Source organism: Danio rerio, chromosome 4 (genome assembly GCF_049306965.1).
Source record: "Danio rerio strain Tuebingen ecotype United States chromosome 4, GRCz12tu, whole genome shotgun sequence".
Classification (NCBI taxonomy): Eukaryota; Metazoa; Chordata; class Actinopteri; order Cypriniformes; family Danionidae; genus Danio; species Danio rerio.
In genome coordinates, this window is record NC_133179.1 from 12,511,901 (window position 1) to 12,531,220 (window position 19,320).

Genomic DNA, 19,320 nt, shown 5'->3' on the forward strand with positions numbered 1-19,320 from the left:
ATAAAAAAAACAAATAAATAGTATGTGTATACATATGCATGAATCTAAAATAATAATTACAGTTATTTTATGATTATTATTAAAATTAGTAGTGAGAGTCAGTTATTGTAATTAAATGTGTTATTTTCTGCTACAAAAATCAATTATGTAAAGTATTATTGTGAACACATACTACTACTACTACTACTACTACTACTACTACTACTACTACTAATAATAATAATAATAATAATAATAATAATAATAATAATAATAATAATAATAATAGTAATAATAATAACAACAACAACAACAACAATAATAATAATAATAATAATATTTATTATTATAATCATAAAAATGATCTTTGATTAAATTATTAAGTTATTATATTTATTATTTATTTTATTCAATTATGTAAATTTGCTATTTTTCTATAGATATATTCATATACATTTATTTATTTACTTTTTGCATTTTTGTAATAAACATTTATAATAAGCACACACTTTACTGTTTTATGTATTTAATAATGTATTTACTGACTGTTTTTAAAATTCTATAATAATAATAAAAACGGATCACATAACATCATACAAAATAAATAAGGAAAGAAAGAAAGAAAGAAAGAAAGAAAGAAAGAAAGAAAGAAAGAAAGAAAGAAAGAAAGAAAGAGAAATATGTAAATGAATAAATGAAAAAGCATAACATTGTGCTTATCGTCATCGTTGTTGAATTTAATTCAGTAAATAACAATTCTTTTTAGGGCTGCACAGTATATCGTTTGAGCATCGATGTTGTAATGTGTGCGTCCACAGTAGTCACATCGCAGGATATGCAATGCTGAGTTAGGATTTTATTTGATCAGAAATCACAGGTCAAAACACACAAGATTTGTTGAGACATTGCAGAATCTAATCATAATAGAGTGAATTTTTATCATCTCCAAAGTGTGTTAAGGCCTGTGGCTATGTAAGCATTTTCAGAAAGTTTAACCCTTGTGTACTGTTCAAATTGACTACCCTTTCGTTTTGTTGGTGGCTGTTTTTGCCCCATTAACTAGATTGCAAAGACATGACACCAAGTAATCATGCAATCTTGATTATTAGTTCTTTTCCTTTTTGGGAAGAGGAAAAACTTTTATACTGTCGATCATCAGTTGCCACCATTAACCATTTAGATGGGCATGTGCAAAAAAGTTTCCAACATTTATATGGAGTTCTATGGAGTAAAAAAAAAAAACTAATTATAGTGTGCACGCATAAATACACTTACTGTACTATGTTTACTATGTTCTGGGAGCTGAGCTGCTTATTTTTTTTATTTTCTCGAACATATCAAGGTACGTGCACAAAAAGGTCTCTCTCACAAAACAACACATACTTTACTTAACTTGTATATTAAACCATATACATTTTTCATAAGCCTTTTTTGAACTGCAACCGATCATCCACAGTAAAAAAAAATACAAATAAAAATACCTCTTGGCAAAAGGAAAAACCAGCAACAATCAAGAATGCATGATTATGCATGTTAAAAACAGTCACAAACATAACAGAAAGCTAGTAAAATAAGTGTATTGTTCAATTCTTTTAAAGCATTTTATAAAAATATGTGTCAAATTAAGTAGTGTCACTAAAAATCCTTTCATTTGCTGTAACACAGAGAAGGTTGTGGCATAATATAGACTCAAAATCACCAAAGGGTGAATGAAAACATCCCAAACAGCACATAAGGGTTAAAGCATTTTAATTTTAATTTTTAAGTGCATAAAGAAGATAAATAAAGACTGATTTATTTGAATTATTTATATTATGAAGACTGTATGCAGTTATTTTTCATTTGATTATTACTTTTCTGAAAACCATAAAGCACTGTTTACTTCACTTTAATATTTGCTGTTATTAAAGAGTTTATTTATCACTGTAGTTTATTATATGCATATACTAACTTAAATATAAATATACTTATATTTCCCTTCCCTACAAAATCATACTAATAAATCTAAATGAACAACATTCCAAATAGAGATATTTAAATCATCTAGTGAAATTGTATTTATATCCATTATATATACTACAGAGAGAAAAAAAAATATTGCAATGTCAAATTTTTCCTATGGTCACAGTCACCTTTGGAACACTATGAGTTTAAGACAGCTCCTCAAGGGCACAACACATCCCAGGTTGTCCTTAAAACAATTGCCCTTTGGCTTATCATTCGTGACCTTTACCATCCATGCCATCACAAAGCATAACATACAAAACATACATTATAACATCTAATCATTCTAGTCACGAAAGGACAAACGGAAACAGAGAGGATGATGAAAACTCATACTCAAACGCAAGAAAAGTGGCCATATAAATTGGGTGAATTACATAACACACAGTGTGCATTGAGAGGCTGCACTGCAATATTAAACATGGACGGAGAAGGAATCTGGATGGATCTTGAGGACAGTGTGGGTCGTCTAACTGTGTTTACGGAGAATCATTTCCTCGTTTGTTTAAAGAAAAAAAGACTATGTTTCTGTGGGAGTGTGTTTCAGGTATACGGCACACTGAATAAATCATCTGTGGGTTTCTTGTTTCTGGTACAAGCGTCGTTCTACATTGTGAGGAATAAAGTACAAGCACAATTACGGTGCAGGTTTTCTGACGCCTACACTTTTAACTGTGTGAATCCTGGGACATCATCATACTGGTGGTGATGTTGTACATTTAAAGAAAGCTTCAAGAGTATAAAGTCATGCCTTTAAGGTGACAAATGCTGTATTGAAGGCATCTGAGCAAAGTATTACTTTAAATGTAAGGAGCTCAGATTGGAAAGTGTCAAACCTGTATGACTTTCTTTCTTTGGTGGAATTCACAGAAGAAGATATAGTGGAAAATGTGTGTTTTATTTTTAAAATACCATGAAAATCAATGAAGTCAAAAACAACATTCAACTTCTGAGTTTTGCTGTGCGCTCTGAGGCTCGCTACAAAGTTTAAAGATTTTGACATGCTTTCTTCTGTTGAACACAAAAGAAGATATTTTGAAAACGATATTTTGAAGAATGCTGGTTGCTGGCACCCATTGACTTCCATAGTAATTTCAATACTATGGAAGTCAATTGGTACTGTTTACCAGGATTCTTCAAAATATCTTCTTTTGTGTTGAACAGAAGAAAGAAATTAATAAAGGTTTTAAACCAGGGAGAATAAATAATGAATGATAATTTTTATTTTCATCAACTATCCCTTTAATAAACAATGTAAGCCTTGATTATCCTTTGTTTTTGTTTTTTACCAGCATTTTAAATTATGCACAGCAATGTCAGTCTAACAAAAAAAAATACTAGTATATTTTAGACACATTCTTGTGTTTTTTATATAGTTTAATCCAAAAATGTTAAATATCTTCTATTTTTTGTGGGGGCTGACAGAAGTCAAACAGGTTTGAAATTAATTTTTTGGGAAACTTAATTATCTGATATTATTACTGATTTAATTCTGCCACAGCACTTATATTAGAAAAAAAAAAAGATTGTCATGGAAAAAGTAATAAAAGGTATAAAACTAGGGAGAACAAATGAATGATACTTTTAATTTGCCTTTAATAAAAAAAATGTAAGCCTTGATTTTCCCTTGGGTTACTTTGGTTACTTTACCATTTTAAATTACGCACAGCGGTGTGTAGTGTTTTTTGGTTGAATAAAATCCAAGGCTAAAAAAACACATTCTTGTTTATTTATTTTTTTTTTTTATGGTGTAATCAAAAATATTACATTTCTTCTCTTTTTTTATTGGCTGACAAAAGTCAAACAGGTTGAAAATTTAATTTTTGGGACTCTTAATTATCTGACATTATTATTGATAAAGTTCTGCCAAAACACTTACATTAGATTAAAATGGATCGCCGTGAAAAAAAAGTAATAAAGGTATAAAACCATCGAGAATAAATAATGAATGATAACTTTAACTTTCATCAACTATCCCTTTAATTTGAAAAAAAAAGATAAGCCTTGATTTTTCTTTGGGTTTTTACCAGTATTTTAAATTATCCACATAAAATTATCCAGATAAAGGAAATGTCAGTCTAACCATAAAAAATGCTAGCACATATTTAGACACATTTTTGTGTGTGTTTTTTAGATCGTAATCAAAAAAGGTTAAATATCTTTTCGGTAAAACTTTAATTTAGGTCACAATTCATGTTATTTACTACTACATATTACCTGCCTATTAATACAATATTAACTGTTCATTAGTGGTTATAAAGTATAAGCTTATTCTGCATCCCTAATCCTTCCCAAAACCTAAACCCAACTCCTACCTTACTGACTATCAATGAATAGTAATTAGTTGTTGTAATTAGTAGTTTATTAATCTAGTACTGTTAGTTAATGGTGACTGGATCAAGTGAAACAAATGAAACAATACAAATCTTTGGGACATTTTTTCGGATATCTTTGTGGCTTAAACATCTGACATTATTATTGATTCAATTCCGTCACAGCACTTACATGTACATTAGATTCTAACTGACTGTCATGACGGCAACATTTAAGATTAGACATTCTTGTCCAGCTGTAAAACGAAAAAAATACTAGTTATGTTGCAGGACATGCTTGCTATGTATTGTATTCTATTGTATTGCATTGTATTTATACGTATATGAGTAAAATACAAACAAATATCAAAAATATGAATATATTACATGACACCTTGATATTTAAAAAGTGTTAGTTTTTTGCTTTTTTCATGTTACTCACATATTCAAACAATTATGAAGCAATTCCAGCTAGTGGAAACTCAGTTATTCCAAGTTGCAGGGCATCACGCTAACAACATCAAGGTCGTTTGTTCAATTTCAAGGGAAAACATGAACTCATCAACAGCATGTGTAAATGCAATATATGTTGCCTTCGGATAAAAGCATCTGCCAAATGCATTCATGTAAATCTCAGACTGCTCATGGCGGAAAGTCTCCTATGTACATACTGCAAGATATCAGAATATGTTAAAATAAATAAATAAATAAATCATTTTGTGTCCACTTCACAATTATAACTTTATAAATGTCCAATAACTAGAGGTCACGTCTCCTTTCAAAGCATGAAATTATCATCATGTTCAAGCTTTCGTTACATTACACAATGTGAACACAGACCATAATAGTTGTCTGACATCTATTCTGATTGATTTGCACTACTTCAACCTGCACATCAAGCAAGTGCAATCAGGCTTAACCTGCGGAATCAAATCAGAAGCATACCAGCGATTCATTCACCGGACATCACACTTCAATTTGTCCATTTCACCAAAGTTGACTCAGTGCTTTTTTCTCTAATGAACGGCGTACGAAACTGAAGGCCCCGGCATAAACAAGGGTTTAATTAAATCTCCAACCTGACCTGAATCTCACTCCCTCCATTAACTAATTAAACACTAGTATCATGTCATCAGCCTGTTAAGAAAAGGTCTCCCGCATATGAATAAAACATTAGCGTTAGATTATGAAGTTTTGTTTTTTGTTTGTTTTTTTACAATTTACATGATGTGAGCGTTTTCCTCCATCAGGAGAGATCGTTTCAAGGCCAAGCAATCTCTGGGCCATTAAAAGACAAATCTGCTAGGTAATTTATGCACATAATGTGTGACCCTTGGAGAAAAGCTGAATTAATGCATGTAGACGTTCTCACAAAAACACTGACAATAAATGCCAGAGGAACAACTTCTGTCTGCGTGCTAGCTTTGTTAAGCACTGCTGTCTAAAGTGATGTCTTTATTGAGATTTTTTTCACTCCTGTCATCCAGTCTGACAATAATTGTTGGAAAGTGCATATGAGGTCTGGCCTTTGTTTCAATAGGGCACTTCTTGTTCCTAACTATGCTAATTATCACCAATTATGCACTGTTTCAACACTCTTTGGCTTATACCTAACCAGTATTGACTTCACAGCTGCTGCTGGAGGTTGTCTCAATTATTGACCCAAAAGGAGGGTAAATTAAAGGGGGCTTCATCAGTGTAGCTCTTGACTGCCCATCTAGTCTGTGTTATATTGGACTACAGAGTGACCAGACCTGACATTCATGTTATAGTGCCAGACTGAAGCAGTTTTTCCAGCTGTAAAATCAAACAATGCAACATATAGTGAACGCACAGGCATTGCATTGCATTCTATTATATTAAATTATATAGCTTAATTATATTCTGTAATTAGATGGCAAAGAGATGAAATTATTTGATATGTTTACGTTTTCCACCTCACCGGATTTATATCGCCGCATTACCTAGTTAAACAATGATAACCCAAATTTTGACAGAACGCTTCAATTTTATTAACTCGCAATCTAAATTAGCACGCACAGAAATAAAGCAACGTTTACATATCGGAGTCATTAAGTGCCAGACTCTTCTTGGCTCCGTATGCCTTTGACAGTGGTGATATTTTCAACAGTACGGGCAGAGCGAGGACGACCATTTCCTGCCACATGACATACTGATCTAGTGCAATCAATTTTCATCAACAAGTAATCCTAACCACCTTTTGTCCAGTTTTTAGTCGGAAATTCACAAAGAAAACTTGAAGCACTGTAGCCTTTCAGTTCTCGTAAACCTTTGATCGAACTCTTATCTTCATTCGAAAACACTACTTTTATGCCTTACGCAGCTAAAAATATATACGTCATCATTACATCATCACCAATAAAGAAAATAAAAGGATTATTCTACTGCACAGATTGTGCTGTTATTATAATACAAGATTTAGTCAATCTTATTCCTGTACTATAATAAGCACTCTTATTTTGTTTGATATATTATTGCTTGTTTTTTTATGTTTTTTTGAGACACTGTGTACTTTAGTATTGCAGTAAAGTTTTAAAAATAATAATATAAAATATATGTGTGTGTGTTTCACTTCACAAGGTACATGCAGTCAATCAAAGTACACCGGCTTTTAAAATACTGGCTCTTGTTGACGGTACAAAAACTGCAGAGACTTTTATGCTTCAGTTTTACAGGTATTTGCATGCAAAACATGCAATCCACCATTTTGACACTAAATTTCTTGGTTGGGAACTGTATTTCCCCATGTACAGAAATGTTCACACTCAAAAGCATTACAGGAAAAAGCAAATAAGTGTTTTTTTCCTTTAGTGTTTTCTACAGGAGGTACAGAAACAAGGTATGATAGAACAGAAAAAGTTTACAGTATTGTTAACAGTGAACAAAATATCCATGAAACACACAAGAGCATTCTAAACAAAGAACAACAGCAAAAAGCCAAGCTAAAAAGAGGGGATCTAAAAAAGGACAAGATTACTGTTTCTAATCAGTGCAATCTTCAGGGTACGTTGTAAAAAATGATTTGTTCACTCAACATAACTTAGTTAAGCCATCTTGTTGCATTGAATCAGTTAAGCTGTACTGACTTAATTCTCCAAGTTTGCTCTTCTTAAAATGTTAAGTTGACAGAGTTAAATAATTGACCCAACTACTTATTTTAAGTTAACAGGACTTGCAAAGTTTAGTTGTATATGTCAACATACATGATCAAGTTAGCAGAACTTGCCTAGTTTAAATACATTAACTTACACTCTAAAAAACGCTGGGTTGGTTTTTTAACCCAAATGCTGGGTTGAGACTGCTGGGTAACAAAATTGGGTTGATTCAACCCAATTTGGGTTGAAAATCGATCTTTATCTATAACCCAGCAGTGCTGGGTTGGGAACGCGGACGTGAAAGAGAGCACGCACGTCACGTCAACATGCAGGGACATCAACGTGAGAAACCGCCATTTTCTTTGCGCTGTCTTTGAGGGGAAGCGAGTGAAATTCTGTGTGAGACGTAAGTTATTTAGTGTGTATTTAACAATTTTCATAAGAAATAACACACTTAGTTTACTTAGTATAATATACACGCGCTTTTTTTTCTGTTTCTCCGCCTGATGGCCGACTTGTTGCTCCGCCTCACGCTGACCTGTGCTCGCCTTATGGCTGAACTGTTGCTCCGAGTCCGCCTGACGAGCCACCTGTTTCTCCGGATCTGTTTCTCCGCCTAACGGCGACCTGTTTCTCCGGACCTGTTTCTCCGGACCTGTTTCTCCGCCTAACGGCGACCTGTTTCTCCGGACCTGTTTCTCCGCCTAACGCCCGAGCTGTTGCTCCGCCTAACACCTGACCTGTGCTCGCCTCACGCCCAGCCTGTTGATCGGTGGACGGGTAAGCGCGCATGGCATCGGAAGGAGCTCGAAAAGTATAAGGTAACTAATGAAACTAACGTGAAGCATGTTTGATGACCACTTTATAAACACAACACCTAGGATAATTTAGGAGCTTTTTATTGTAATAAAATGCCTTTTGAATGACACAGATTTTTATGTTGGCTAGGTGATGACAGTAAGTAACGTTACTGTGATTTGTGATCTTTCTGGGGTGTTAACTGTAAAGCAGTAAGTAGTATTTTTACTCTTGTATTTTTTTAAGTTTGTTCATGGATTTTTGTGACAATACTTTGATGCATAAGTGTTGAATTCAGCTTCTAACAATGTTTTTTTTTATCAAAATATATACAATAATTGTCCTGCTCTGCATGTACATTTTGTTTAGCTGTACATTGAATAGCAAATGTTATTAATTTACTATGAGCATTTTACATTCTAGACGTGATTTGAGCTATCTTTAATTAATCCTGTATGTAAGGGTCGTTTCATGCTAACGGAAATGTCTGAGCTAAGGCTAATTCCAACCTAATCATCTTCGACTGCAAAAAGAAAAAGTTTGACCACCGTTTTATGTGACACCCTGGATAATTATTATCATTTAGGAGTATTTTTGTGATATAGTGACTTTTGGCTAACATGATCTTTTTTTACTTAATTTTGCTTAAACGCTTTTATCTGTTATTCTTTTTCAGATGGATAATTGCGTGAAAATCAAACTAAAAGAATGCAATCTTGAGGAGTTAATCCCCACATTTGAAGGTATGTAATAATATTTTACTTGGTTCATTGTAATCATTAGGGCTGCCCTTGTCTAAACATTTGTCTGGTTGACTTGTGATGTTCATTTGAAGCATTAGTTGAATAATTACAGATTTATTAATAAACCATTTATTCATTAATTCATTTTCTTTTTGACTCAGTCCCTTTATTAATCTGGGGTCGCCACAGCGGAATGAACCGCCAACTTATCCAGCATATTTTTTACACAGCGGATTCATGCAGCATACATTGACTTTGCCAGTGTGGACTTTTTTTCTGCAACTAGTGGGTAGCACATTCGCCTCATAGCAACAAGGTCACTTGATCGATCCTTGGCTGGGTCAATAGGCCTTTCTGTGTGGAGTTTGCATGTTCTCCCCGTGTTCGCGTGGGTTTCCTCCAGGTGCCCCGGTTTCCAAAGACGTGGTAAAGGTGAATTAAGTAGACTAAATTGTCAATGATGTATGTGTGTGAATGAGTATTCGTTTCCCAGTGATGGGTTGCAGCTGAAAGGGCATTCGCTGCATAAAACTTATGCTGGATATGTTGGTGGTTCATTCCATTGTGGTTACCCCAGATTAATAAAGCGACAAAGCTAAAAAGAAAATGAATGAATGAATAATAAATTTTTAGTTGACTAATGGTTATTCAATTATTAGGGGGCAGCCCTAGTAATCATTAGCCACTTCAACACTTTAAACTGAGAGATTGAACTCTAATGCCAATTTGTTTTTGTCTGGTTATTTTTTAAAATCTGCTGTTCATGCAACCAGTGACATTCTCTTGTTTTATTTTTAGCACAGGAGCGAACTTTTCCTCGTTTTTAGGTCAATTTGAATACAATTCAGAGGGTAAGGATTCAATTAAAGGTTTCTCGATGCATAATGATGCATTTAATGCATAATGATTGTCTTAGTTATTTTATTAACAATGAAAATGTTATTTTTATGTTTGTTATTAGGGTGGCATGGGGGCGCAGTGGGTAGTGCTGTCGCCTCACAGCAAGATGGTCGCTGGTTTGAGCCTTGGATGGGTTTCCCCTCCACAGTCCAATGACATGCGGTGTAGCTGAATTGGGTAAGCTGAATTGTCCATAGTGTGTGTCTAAATGAGAGTGTGATGGGTTGCAGTTGAAAGGGCATCTGCTGCGTAAAACATAAAAAGATGTCACCCAAGATGTTCATGTCATTCTTTCTTCAGTCAGAAAGATTTTTTTTTAGGAAAATATTTCAGCAATTTTATCCATCTTGAACTGAGATTGAGCCTCATTTTTGAAGTTTTTAAAGAAAATTTAAATGCGGCTTCAAATTATACAAATCCGGTTGCAAACAGTCCCAGCTCAGGAAGAAGGGTCTTATCTATTCTCATTAAGAAAACACAATTAAATACTTAATAATTTCAAATGCTCATCTTGCCTTACTATTACTTATTAAAAAAAGTTCCTTAGGCAAACCTGTTGTTGCATTGTCATCTTCACTCGGGCCAAAAAATTGCAGCATGGTGCCATGGTCAGTGGTTAACTAATGCCAACACTGGCTGATAGCTTGGTGTGTTATGGCCTTAATTGCTTCTAAAGGTATTTTAGGTGTTCTAAAGTTAACTCTAAAGATATTTAACTTTTACACTTTTGAGTTTTTAATAAATCTTACTTCTATTTATTTTTTCAGATTGGGACCAATATTGCTGAGTATCTTCATCCATTGAATTCAAGAATCTATTGAGTTTCCTCATGTTCTCATCCTTGGAGACCACCACTTCTTTCAAGCCTTTGCTCACGTGCTGTGCTATTTATTATTGCAAAGTACATTACTTGCCAAAGTGGACGTTTGCTATAAAGCATTCTACATCTTTGGTGTGAACTACCCCAAGCAGTGTTCCCTGGTGTGGCAGACTGTGGTTTATGGACATCCTGGGGAGGAGACACTAGCAGTAAGGGTTCTGCTAGCATTAATTTTTGCTGACAAACAGTAATCATTAATACTGTGACCTCACTGCTTCCTTGGATTCTGTGTTCTTTAACTTGTGCTTTGGATTGTGGGGGAAAAGGAGCACCCAGAGAAAACCCACACGAACACGGGGAAAACATGCAAACTCCACACAGAAACACCAACTGACCCAGCTGAGGCTTAAACCACCGACCTTGTTGCTGTGAGGCAATCGTACTACCCACTGTGCCACCATGACACCCATTTCTAAAGAATAGTTTTAATAACTCATTTCTAATAACTGATTTCTTTTCTCTTTGCTATGATGACGGCACATAATAATGGACTAGATATTTTTTTAAGACACTCTACACTGCAGTTACATTGCAACTGATGTTTCTTACAGACTCTTTTATATCTCAGGATTGAAGTTTGCACATGATTGTTCGAGTAAAAGTTAAAAAAAGTTTTCCTATTTCAAATTTGTTTTAAAATGCTTCCATCCTCAGGTTTCATTTTAACTTTTATATCTGTTTTTTCTTCAAAACTGCATTTACATTGAACTTGATCATCCTTACTGATGATTGCTTTATAGCTCATATATTGATGTTTGCACATAATTGTTAAAGGGAAAGTTATAAAATGTTTTCTTATTTTTTCTTAATATAAAATTTGTATTTTCTTAGTTTTTATTGTTTGTTTTGTTTTTTCAAGCTGTTTGATGCCTTTTCATTATTACTTTCACATATTTTTTCTGCATTGCAGTTGATGATTTATATGAGAATATGTTGATGTTTGTGCTCAAATTACTTTCTGACTTCAGTCATTTAGATGCATTTTCATTATTACTTCCTTATACTATTGTTTTTCTCTACTCTGCAATAACATTGCAATTGCCTTACTGATGATTCCTGATTTATAAATGATGCAAATGTTTTTGAATGTATTTCAAATATGCATTTTCTTAAAGTAATTTGTCTGATTTCAGTCTGATGCATTGTTACTGAACTTTAGTCAGTGTTTCTGTGATACAGTTTGATAAATTTTCACAGAAATCGTCTTAACCCTTTAACAACCCTTTCAAGAAAAAAAATTGGATTGCATTTCTCAACTGCTAATGTCGCTATTGAACACAATCAGTACATTTTAACACATGTTATAATTTCTAAAATATCAACCTCTACCAAATGATTGATATGTATGTTTATGGTAAAAGTACCAGACTTATGAAAAATCTGAAAAATTATGTGTAAGACCAATTAAAAAAAAAAAAAAAAAAAAAAAAAAAAAATATATATATATATATATATATATATATATATATATATATATATATATATATATATATATATATATTTAAAAGAAATATTTTGAACACTAAATCATCTTTTTTCTTATGACTTTAACAGTCATTATTTAAAACAGTAAAAACGAGGTCAACCATTTGGTAGAGCATGCAGTCAAAGGGTTAATGCTGAGGTGCAGATGGGAAAAATCTCAAATTCATTTGGACACATTTTATCTTTTGTCATAAATAAAATTCCATTACTGAACAACTATGTATTGCTGTAGAATTGTTTTTATTTTAGTGATTTTAATAATCAGTTTCTAGATTAAATTTCTGACCCATTTTGGGTTACATTCAACCCAGCAGTGTAGTAATTTTTAACTAATAGTTGGGTTAAAATCACAACCCAGCATGCTGGGTTAAACTTGTAACCCAACTTGCTGGGTTAAAGTAACCCAGCGTTGGGTTTGTCCCTTTTTTACCCAGCGCTGGGTTACCAAAACAACCCAAATTGGGTTGTTTTCAACCCAGCAGTTTTTAGAGTGTACATTTTTAGGTTCACTGAACTTAATCGAGCAGATTTTCTCAGGACAGAAAAATGCATTACAAATTTTCTTTAAGGTTTTTACTTCCAATTCAGCAATTACACACAATGTACTTACAAAATAATAGTTTTTTTTTTACAAGTTATTACAAAGAACAAAGTAATTTTCTTATAAAGTATTTTTTATAAAGTAATTGTAAAGTAAAAGTAAAACATTTTCACCTTACTACTGCAAATTTTTTATTTTTTACAATGTCGGCCACATGTTTTTATCAACATCGCTCCTCAAAGTCTCCTATAAGCATAAATGTAATAGAAAAAAGTAATCCCTGCCACTGAATCTAAGCCAGACTGGAATCAGCTGTGTCAATTATGCAATTCTTTTTTTATTAATAGCTGAGATATATTTTTGATGTTGATATTGTCTTTGAACTGATATCATTACAGAAGCAGAGGTTTTGTATACTGTATCTAAGATTTGGAATATTGTTTTTGCTATTGTGGGATGTTGTGTGTTAACATGAAATACTACAAAAACAATCCACAATTTTGTTGGGAGGTATAGCTTGTCTGTTAGTAAAATGTAAGCATTGTGGAAATGTGTTCTACTGGGTAAAAACGACGTGAAATGTGTGAATGGTATGGCCACAAAAGGCTAATGCTGTGCTTACTGTGTTAAGAGTTTTGAAAATGTGACAACTGGTTGGACAGACGCTAGTTAGCAATTGAAACAAAAATTTAACAAACATTAAATATTCAATATGTAAAACGAATATAGTTACATCAAAAGTGTCTGTGTGTATTATATATTAAATAAAACAACTTTAGATATAAAATAACATGTAAGAATGACATGAAATACATTCAATTGCAAAAAATACGTTAAATATATGGAATATAAAACCATATTTTAACTGACTTAAATCTCACTCTCTTCATAAACTAATTAAACACTATTATCATTTAATAAGCTTTTTTTTTTTTTTAAACAAAAGGTCTCATGGCAATTAAAAAAAACAATATAACGTCTTTCCCCTTTTCACTGGATTTAATACGAGCCTACATATTTTCATTCTCGAGGGCTGGTTTGCAGGCATCCAATACACAGTTCAATTACTCAGCTCTCAGTTTTACAGATCTCCGGGTATCAGTAATCACTGTACTAAAGTTAGCAAAATCATTCTCAGAAGCAGGTGCCAGAGGATTAATGACCTAAAACAATTACAGCTCACCTACTGAAAGCGTGGTTACAGTCCTCTCAGCCCTGCAATCCACAACCCACCTTCTCTGAGACTCACACACTTTCACAGTAACAGCTCCTCTGAGTTTTATTTTGTTTGCTTTTTCATAGCAGCAGTATAAAAGTAATCCACTGTATTCATCTGAATGCTAATTTTAGCTCATGTCTTTATTTGCAGAAAGACAAACATCATATTGTATACATGAACAGGGTTTTATTTTCACACCTGTAGATTGTTTGCTTTGTTCCAAACTTGTAAAAATGCTGCAATTCCTTCTTGGTTTGGTTTGCAAGGATATTCAGCTCATATAATTTGTCTGTATCGTGGTTTTCTTTTAATTGCTGCTGTCACATGTTGGGCAAATTATATGTTTTTTTTGGACAGTATATATATTTTTTTTAAATGCTCTTAATATTTGGTACATAAATCACTTTGAATGTTACATTTTGAAAACTAACAGTGCTGATAGTCTCCTTGTTAGAGCAACTGACTTCTTAATTGCTGGTTCAATCACAGCTCAGGGTTGGGTGCAGCAAAACCAGTGGGTTACACAAGGGGGCTTGTCCGGGATTTGAGTGAGGCTTCGGAGGGTGAATGTAACGAAGACCAGCTAGCGAAGTGGTATTGAAGTAAACCTCACTTCTCTGACCTCTAAAGATTCTCTAGCTACAGATACTAGAGGCCATGTTCTTTAGCCTCCTTGTTAGAGCAACCGACTTCCCTACAAAGAATCGCCGGTTTGATCCCAGCTCGGGTTGGGTGCAGTAGGACCAGCGGGTTACACTATTATCAACCACACCAATGCATGACTATGCTCAGTTTATTATAAGCATATGGCGCAGTATTTTGCCCTCCACTTTAAATGCTCAAGCTATACAAATTCTGATTGGCTATCAATATTTTAACCATTCATCAGCCGAAGAAAAAACTGTCAAAATTATATACACTATAATGAGATCATAGTTAAAACTTCACAGTTACATACCTTTAAGGTGTACTGCATACTGCACTGGCATAAAATGGTCTTAAAATGAAAATGATGGTATTCATTGCAATTATTTCTGGAATAATATATCATACGCACCAAAAAGTGTATGACACAAACATCCCAGTATTCTCAAAGCACATACCCTAGCAACTCCACAGCAACCAAATACCCAAGTTATTGCAATAAAGGGCATAATATACTAGCAACTGCATATTAAAATGCTAAAAACAAGTCTAGAAACCACATTGCAACAATCGAACATACGCCCTAATACCAGTGAAAAAGAATGTACATGCTGCTTGGTAATGGCAGAAGTCAAGGTTTTATTTGGTAGCAGAGGGAGCATAGATAAAGTTTGATTGTTTAAAATGAAGAATTGTCCCGGGAATTAAATAATAATGTTAATTTAAAAGTGCAACTCTGTAATAACAATCGGAGCAAAATGTGTTTAGAGAAGTTAGGGATCCCTTAAGGGATTTCCCCGTGCATTTTTGTTTGAAAGCTAATAAGAGGCTGTTGACAGCAAAGTTTATGGAAAGAAAAATGAGCCTAATAACTAAGTCCTGCCTAATACAGGCTTCTCGGCGCTTATTTAAAATTTTGAAGGGCAAAGACTGGAATGTAGCCTTGATTAAAATGATAGAGCGGCCCAAACAGTCGAGAACAGATGAGACCCTTTTTCCCAACAGGGCTTTTCGCTGCAAACACTTTCCCAACCAGATGATTGCTTGATCTAAATGACCAGAAGAAAGCGGGACAGAACTTAACAGACCAAAACGAACAGCTGCGTGTTTCAGTCCAAAAGCCATTCATCAAGATGCAGGTCTCAGGTCAGCCGTGACCTCTCTTTTACAATTACACTTCCATCTGAAACAAACACTACTGTACAGTCAGTCCAAAAGAGACTCTTTTTAACTTCATTAATAATGGTTGTATCAATAGTATGCTCTTAACGTTATTCATATAAGCTCCATGCATCACAATCATGTTTTGCAGCTCCAATGGTGGAATATAAAGCAGATGGTGAAGGTTACTCAGAAAGAAACCAATTGAACTTATTGTGACAATCACATTCACCAAGCTTTACAGTCTAGAGGTCAGACTAAACACACGACTGAAAGTGTTGCCATAAGACATATTGTGTGAATATTGGACATTTCATTGAATATGTCAACATTTCAAAAGATTTTTCAATGGAACTGATTAGAAGGTGCTGTGAGGGATGTCGGCTGAAATTGCTTAATGGCACTCATTTATTTCCATTTGCTAATAACTGATACTGTTTGATGTTTAATGGAGTTAGATGCCTGACGGCCTTTTATCATTGTGTGATTAGAGAGTGGAAAGGAAGAGTATGCTAATCTTACCTGTCAACACAACGACATCAGCAGCGACATCATGAAACATGCAAAAGAAAGAAAGGAATCGATTAGAATATTTAATCATTGCACATGTTTTTGCAGCAATTAATGGCATTATTTATTCAAATTGATTCGAATGAAAGGAACTCAAACTTTAGAAGCGTTCAGACAATGAAATGTAATCATTCGCGCACACATTCACTAAAATGTCATAATAAAAAATAAATAAAAGTAAAAACAACACATAAATGATTTTATTAATATTCTTTTACATTCAAAGACTAGTTATTTTTAATCTTTATACTAATATTTCAACTTATATACAGATTTTTTTGTTATAGTTTATTTCTGATATTTCATAAACTGCCACTATTATAGGTTCTACACACTTGTCTGTGAGAAGTCTTAACAATTTAAACATATATTTTATTTGATTACTTATTTTTCTATATTCAATAAGTATTGTAATGCATAAATCAACACTTTCAGAATAAATGTACTGCTGAATGACAAGGAAATGTTATTTCACCCACATTTTGACATTTTATTTTTGCAAAAGTCAACATTAAAGTAGACTTTTTTAGACATTTTCAATAAAAAGTCTTCAGTGTACTGTACATAAAATAATTTTTATTCAAGTCTTTTTTCCTTCTAACAGCTTTGTGGTGTCTCTTATAAACCATTATCTTTGCAATACATCTGGTTTAACAGTCAACCCTGTAATTTCCAAGCTGCGCTTCTTCAATCTCAGCAATTAGCTTTAAGAAAAAATAAATAATTTTCTAAGACTGCCCAAGCACTGGCGGAAAAAATGCAATTATGAATTGCAACAGATTTCATTTTTGGTTTAATGGCTTCTTAGAAAGAAAGCAGTGTTTTCTTAAGAAGCATATCAGAAAATGTTCTAACACTATAGCTGTGATGTAAGGGATGCTAGAAAATGTAGTAGAGAATCCATGTGCAGTATTTATCAACAAGATTAGTCAAGTAGGCAAAGGTCGATCACAGGAGCAAACAAATGCATACACAGCATCCAAAAATATGGTCAGTAAACAGGCGAATGGTCAGGACAGGCGGCGAAAATAATGGAAACAGTAAAACAAGACAAATGATCAAACATGGCTAGGCTAGACAAAGGAAACACATTGTAATGTTCACTAACAGTATAACAAGACTCAGCAAAGTGTGTGTGTGGAAATAATTGGTCTTGAGCAGCTCCCAGCAGTGTGTGTGATCAAAGAAGAATCGGAACGGGTGTGAGCGTGTGGTGCATGACAGGATATATAGTTCTTTTGATGGCAGATTTGTACTTCTCCAGCAATCTTGATCACTGGCAATTGTTACAATAGCTTCTTAAGTCTTTTTTTAATAATAATGCAAATTCAGCATCTTAATTTCTGAATGCATTGTTATTGCATCTATATATGAAAGGTTGCTCACTTCTTTTATTTCTCATGTTCTCATCAAGTTGAAATGCCATATTTCTGAGCGGTTGGTTGTGGTCTGGATGACATATAGTGCATTATGTAACACCCAGCTCTCTATAGCATCTGACTAAAGGTGACAGTTGCTGTCAAAGGAAAAAATGTCTTGTCCCCTGAGCCACAGACTGACGACCTTGAGAATCAAAAACATATTGAGCTGTTAAGGAGACATCGATTGAAAGATGTCAGCTTTGAGAACATTAAAAAAAAAAAAAACTTGAGAAAAGAAGCAGAATCCAATCACTTCTGACTACTGGTCTATCACTTATATCATCTGAAAACTGAAAAAAAAGGAAAAACATGCTTGGGTGGAGGGTCAAACTTACGCAACAGCATTAACAAGGCCTCAAAGACTGCTTGACAAGCATGACTAAAACCTTGTAAGGTGAAATGTAGAGCTGTGCATGTCATTTGAATATATGCATTTAAAAAAAAACATTGTTTGGATTTCCTGTAACTGTGCAATTTACTGTCACAAGATGGTGGTTAACAAAGCTCATAAAGGATGTTATGACCTTGGCAAGGAACGTGCTGTGAGATGTGATGTGAATACCGGGAAATATTGCTCAGCAAGATGTCCTCAAGACTATTCACAAGGGAAGGACAGCAAGAAATAAAATGCTACAAAATTTGAGTTATTCTATAGCTGTGTGTCATAATTCTACCACTTTTTGAATAGTAAAGGTTTTATAGGTTCATACAGCAAGAATTTGACGTGTTCAGAGGACTAAAATGAAATTGTAATGATGAAACTGACATTGCTTTTAAACAAAAGAAAAGTTAATATTAAATTAAATTAAATTAAATTAAATTAAATTAAATTAAATTAAATTAAATTAAATTAAATTAAATTAAATTAAATTAAATTAAATATGAAAGCTCTTTTCTTTACTATTTTTTTATTTACATTTTTTAAGTGCCTTGGTCTTTATTTTGCCATTTATTTAGATAAATCCCTTACCCAAAGAGCAGTGATACATTAATTAAGCTATCCCTGAGCACTTTTTGTTTGATTTTGGATGCTTTTTGTTTAATAGATGCTGTGAAAGTATTTTATTACTTAAATTAACTTATTAATATTTATTGAAAATGGATGCCTATTTAATACAGAACAAAAGCAAAACTTAGCTTAAATTTGCAATAGCCAGAAAAACATACAATCATACGTTTAAATGCTAAATTAGATTAGAGTTTCAGTTTGTAAGTAAGACATAAACACTATAATTACACTCCATCACTGCAGCTTGAGTCTTAGGCAAAAAAGCTTGTCTGTCTGCCTCAGAAATTTTCCAAAGATGAGAGTTTTTAAAGTTCAAATCCTCTTCCTCTAATCCCAAAGGAGGATCAGTGGTACAACAACACCACCACATTTTAAATCAAAGCACAGATAGAACCTAACGCATGTTCAACCGCAGAAAGAACATAAGTGCATTACACCCACCAATATCTGAGATTTAACAGAGATTGAAAATGACTTGAAAAAATGAACTTAAATGGCCTCAAAGTTTCTCCATCATGGACTAAGTTCATAGCTCCA

At 33.5% G+C, this 19,320-nt stretch overlaps 1 protein-coding gene and 1 long non-coding RNA gene across 8 annotated transcripts in view; one reads left to right on the plus strand and one right to left on the minus strand.

The window, feature by feature from the left end:
- Positions 1-19,320, minus strand: part of btbd11a (BTB (POZ) domain containing 11a) — a 209,764-nt gene that overhangs the window by 127,529 nt on the left and 62,915 nt on the right. The window lies entirely within an intron of this gene.
- On the plus strand, positions 8,174-11,859 carry LOC108183384 (uncharacterized). Of its 2 annotated transcripts, XR_001798227.4 has the most exons (6): positions 8,174-8,232; positions 8,360-8,421; positions 8,886-8,952; positions 9,751-9,803; positions 9,914-10,029; positions 10,620-11,859. It is a non-coding gene; the product is annotated as an uncharacterized lncRNA (long non-coding RNA). The 2 variants fall into 2 exon arrangements; XR_012401963.1 differs by lacking the exon at positions 8,360-8,421.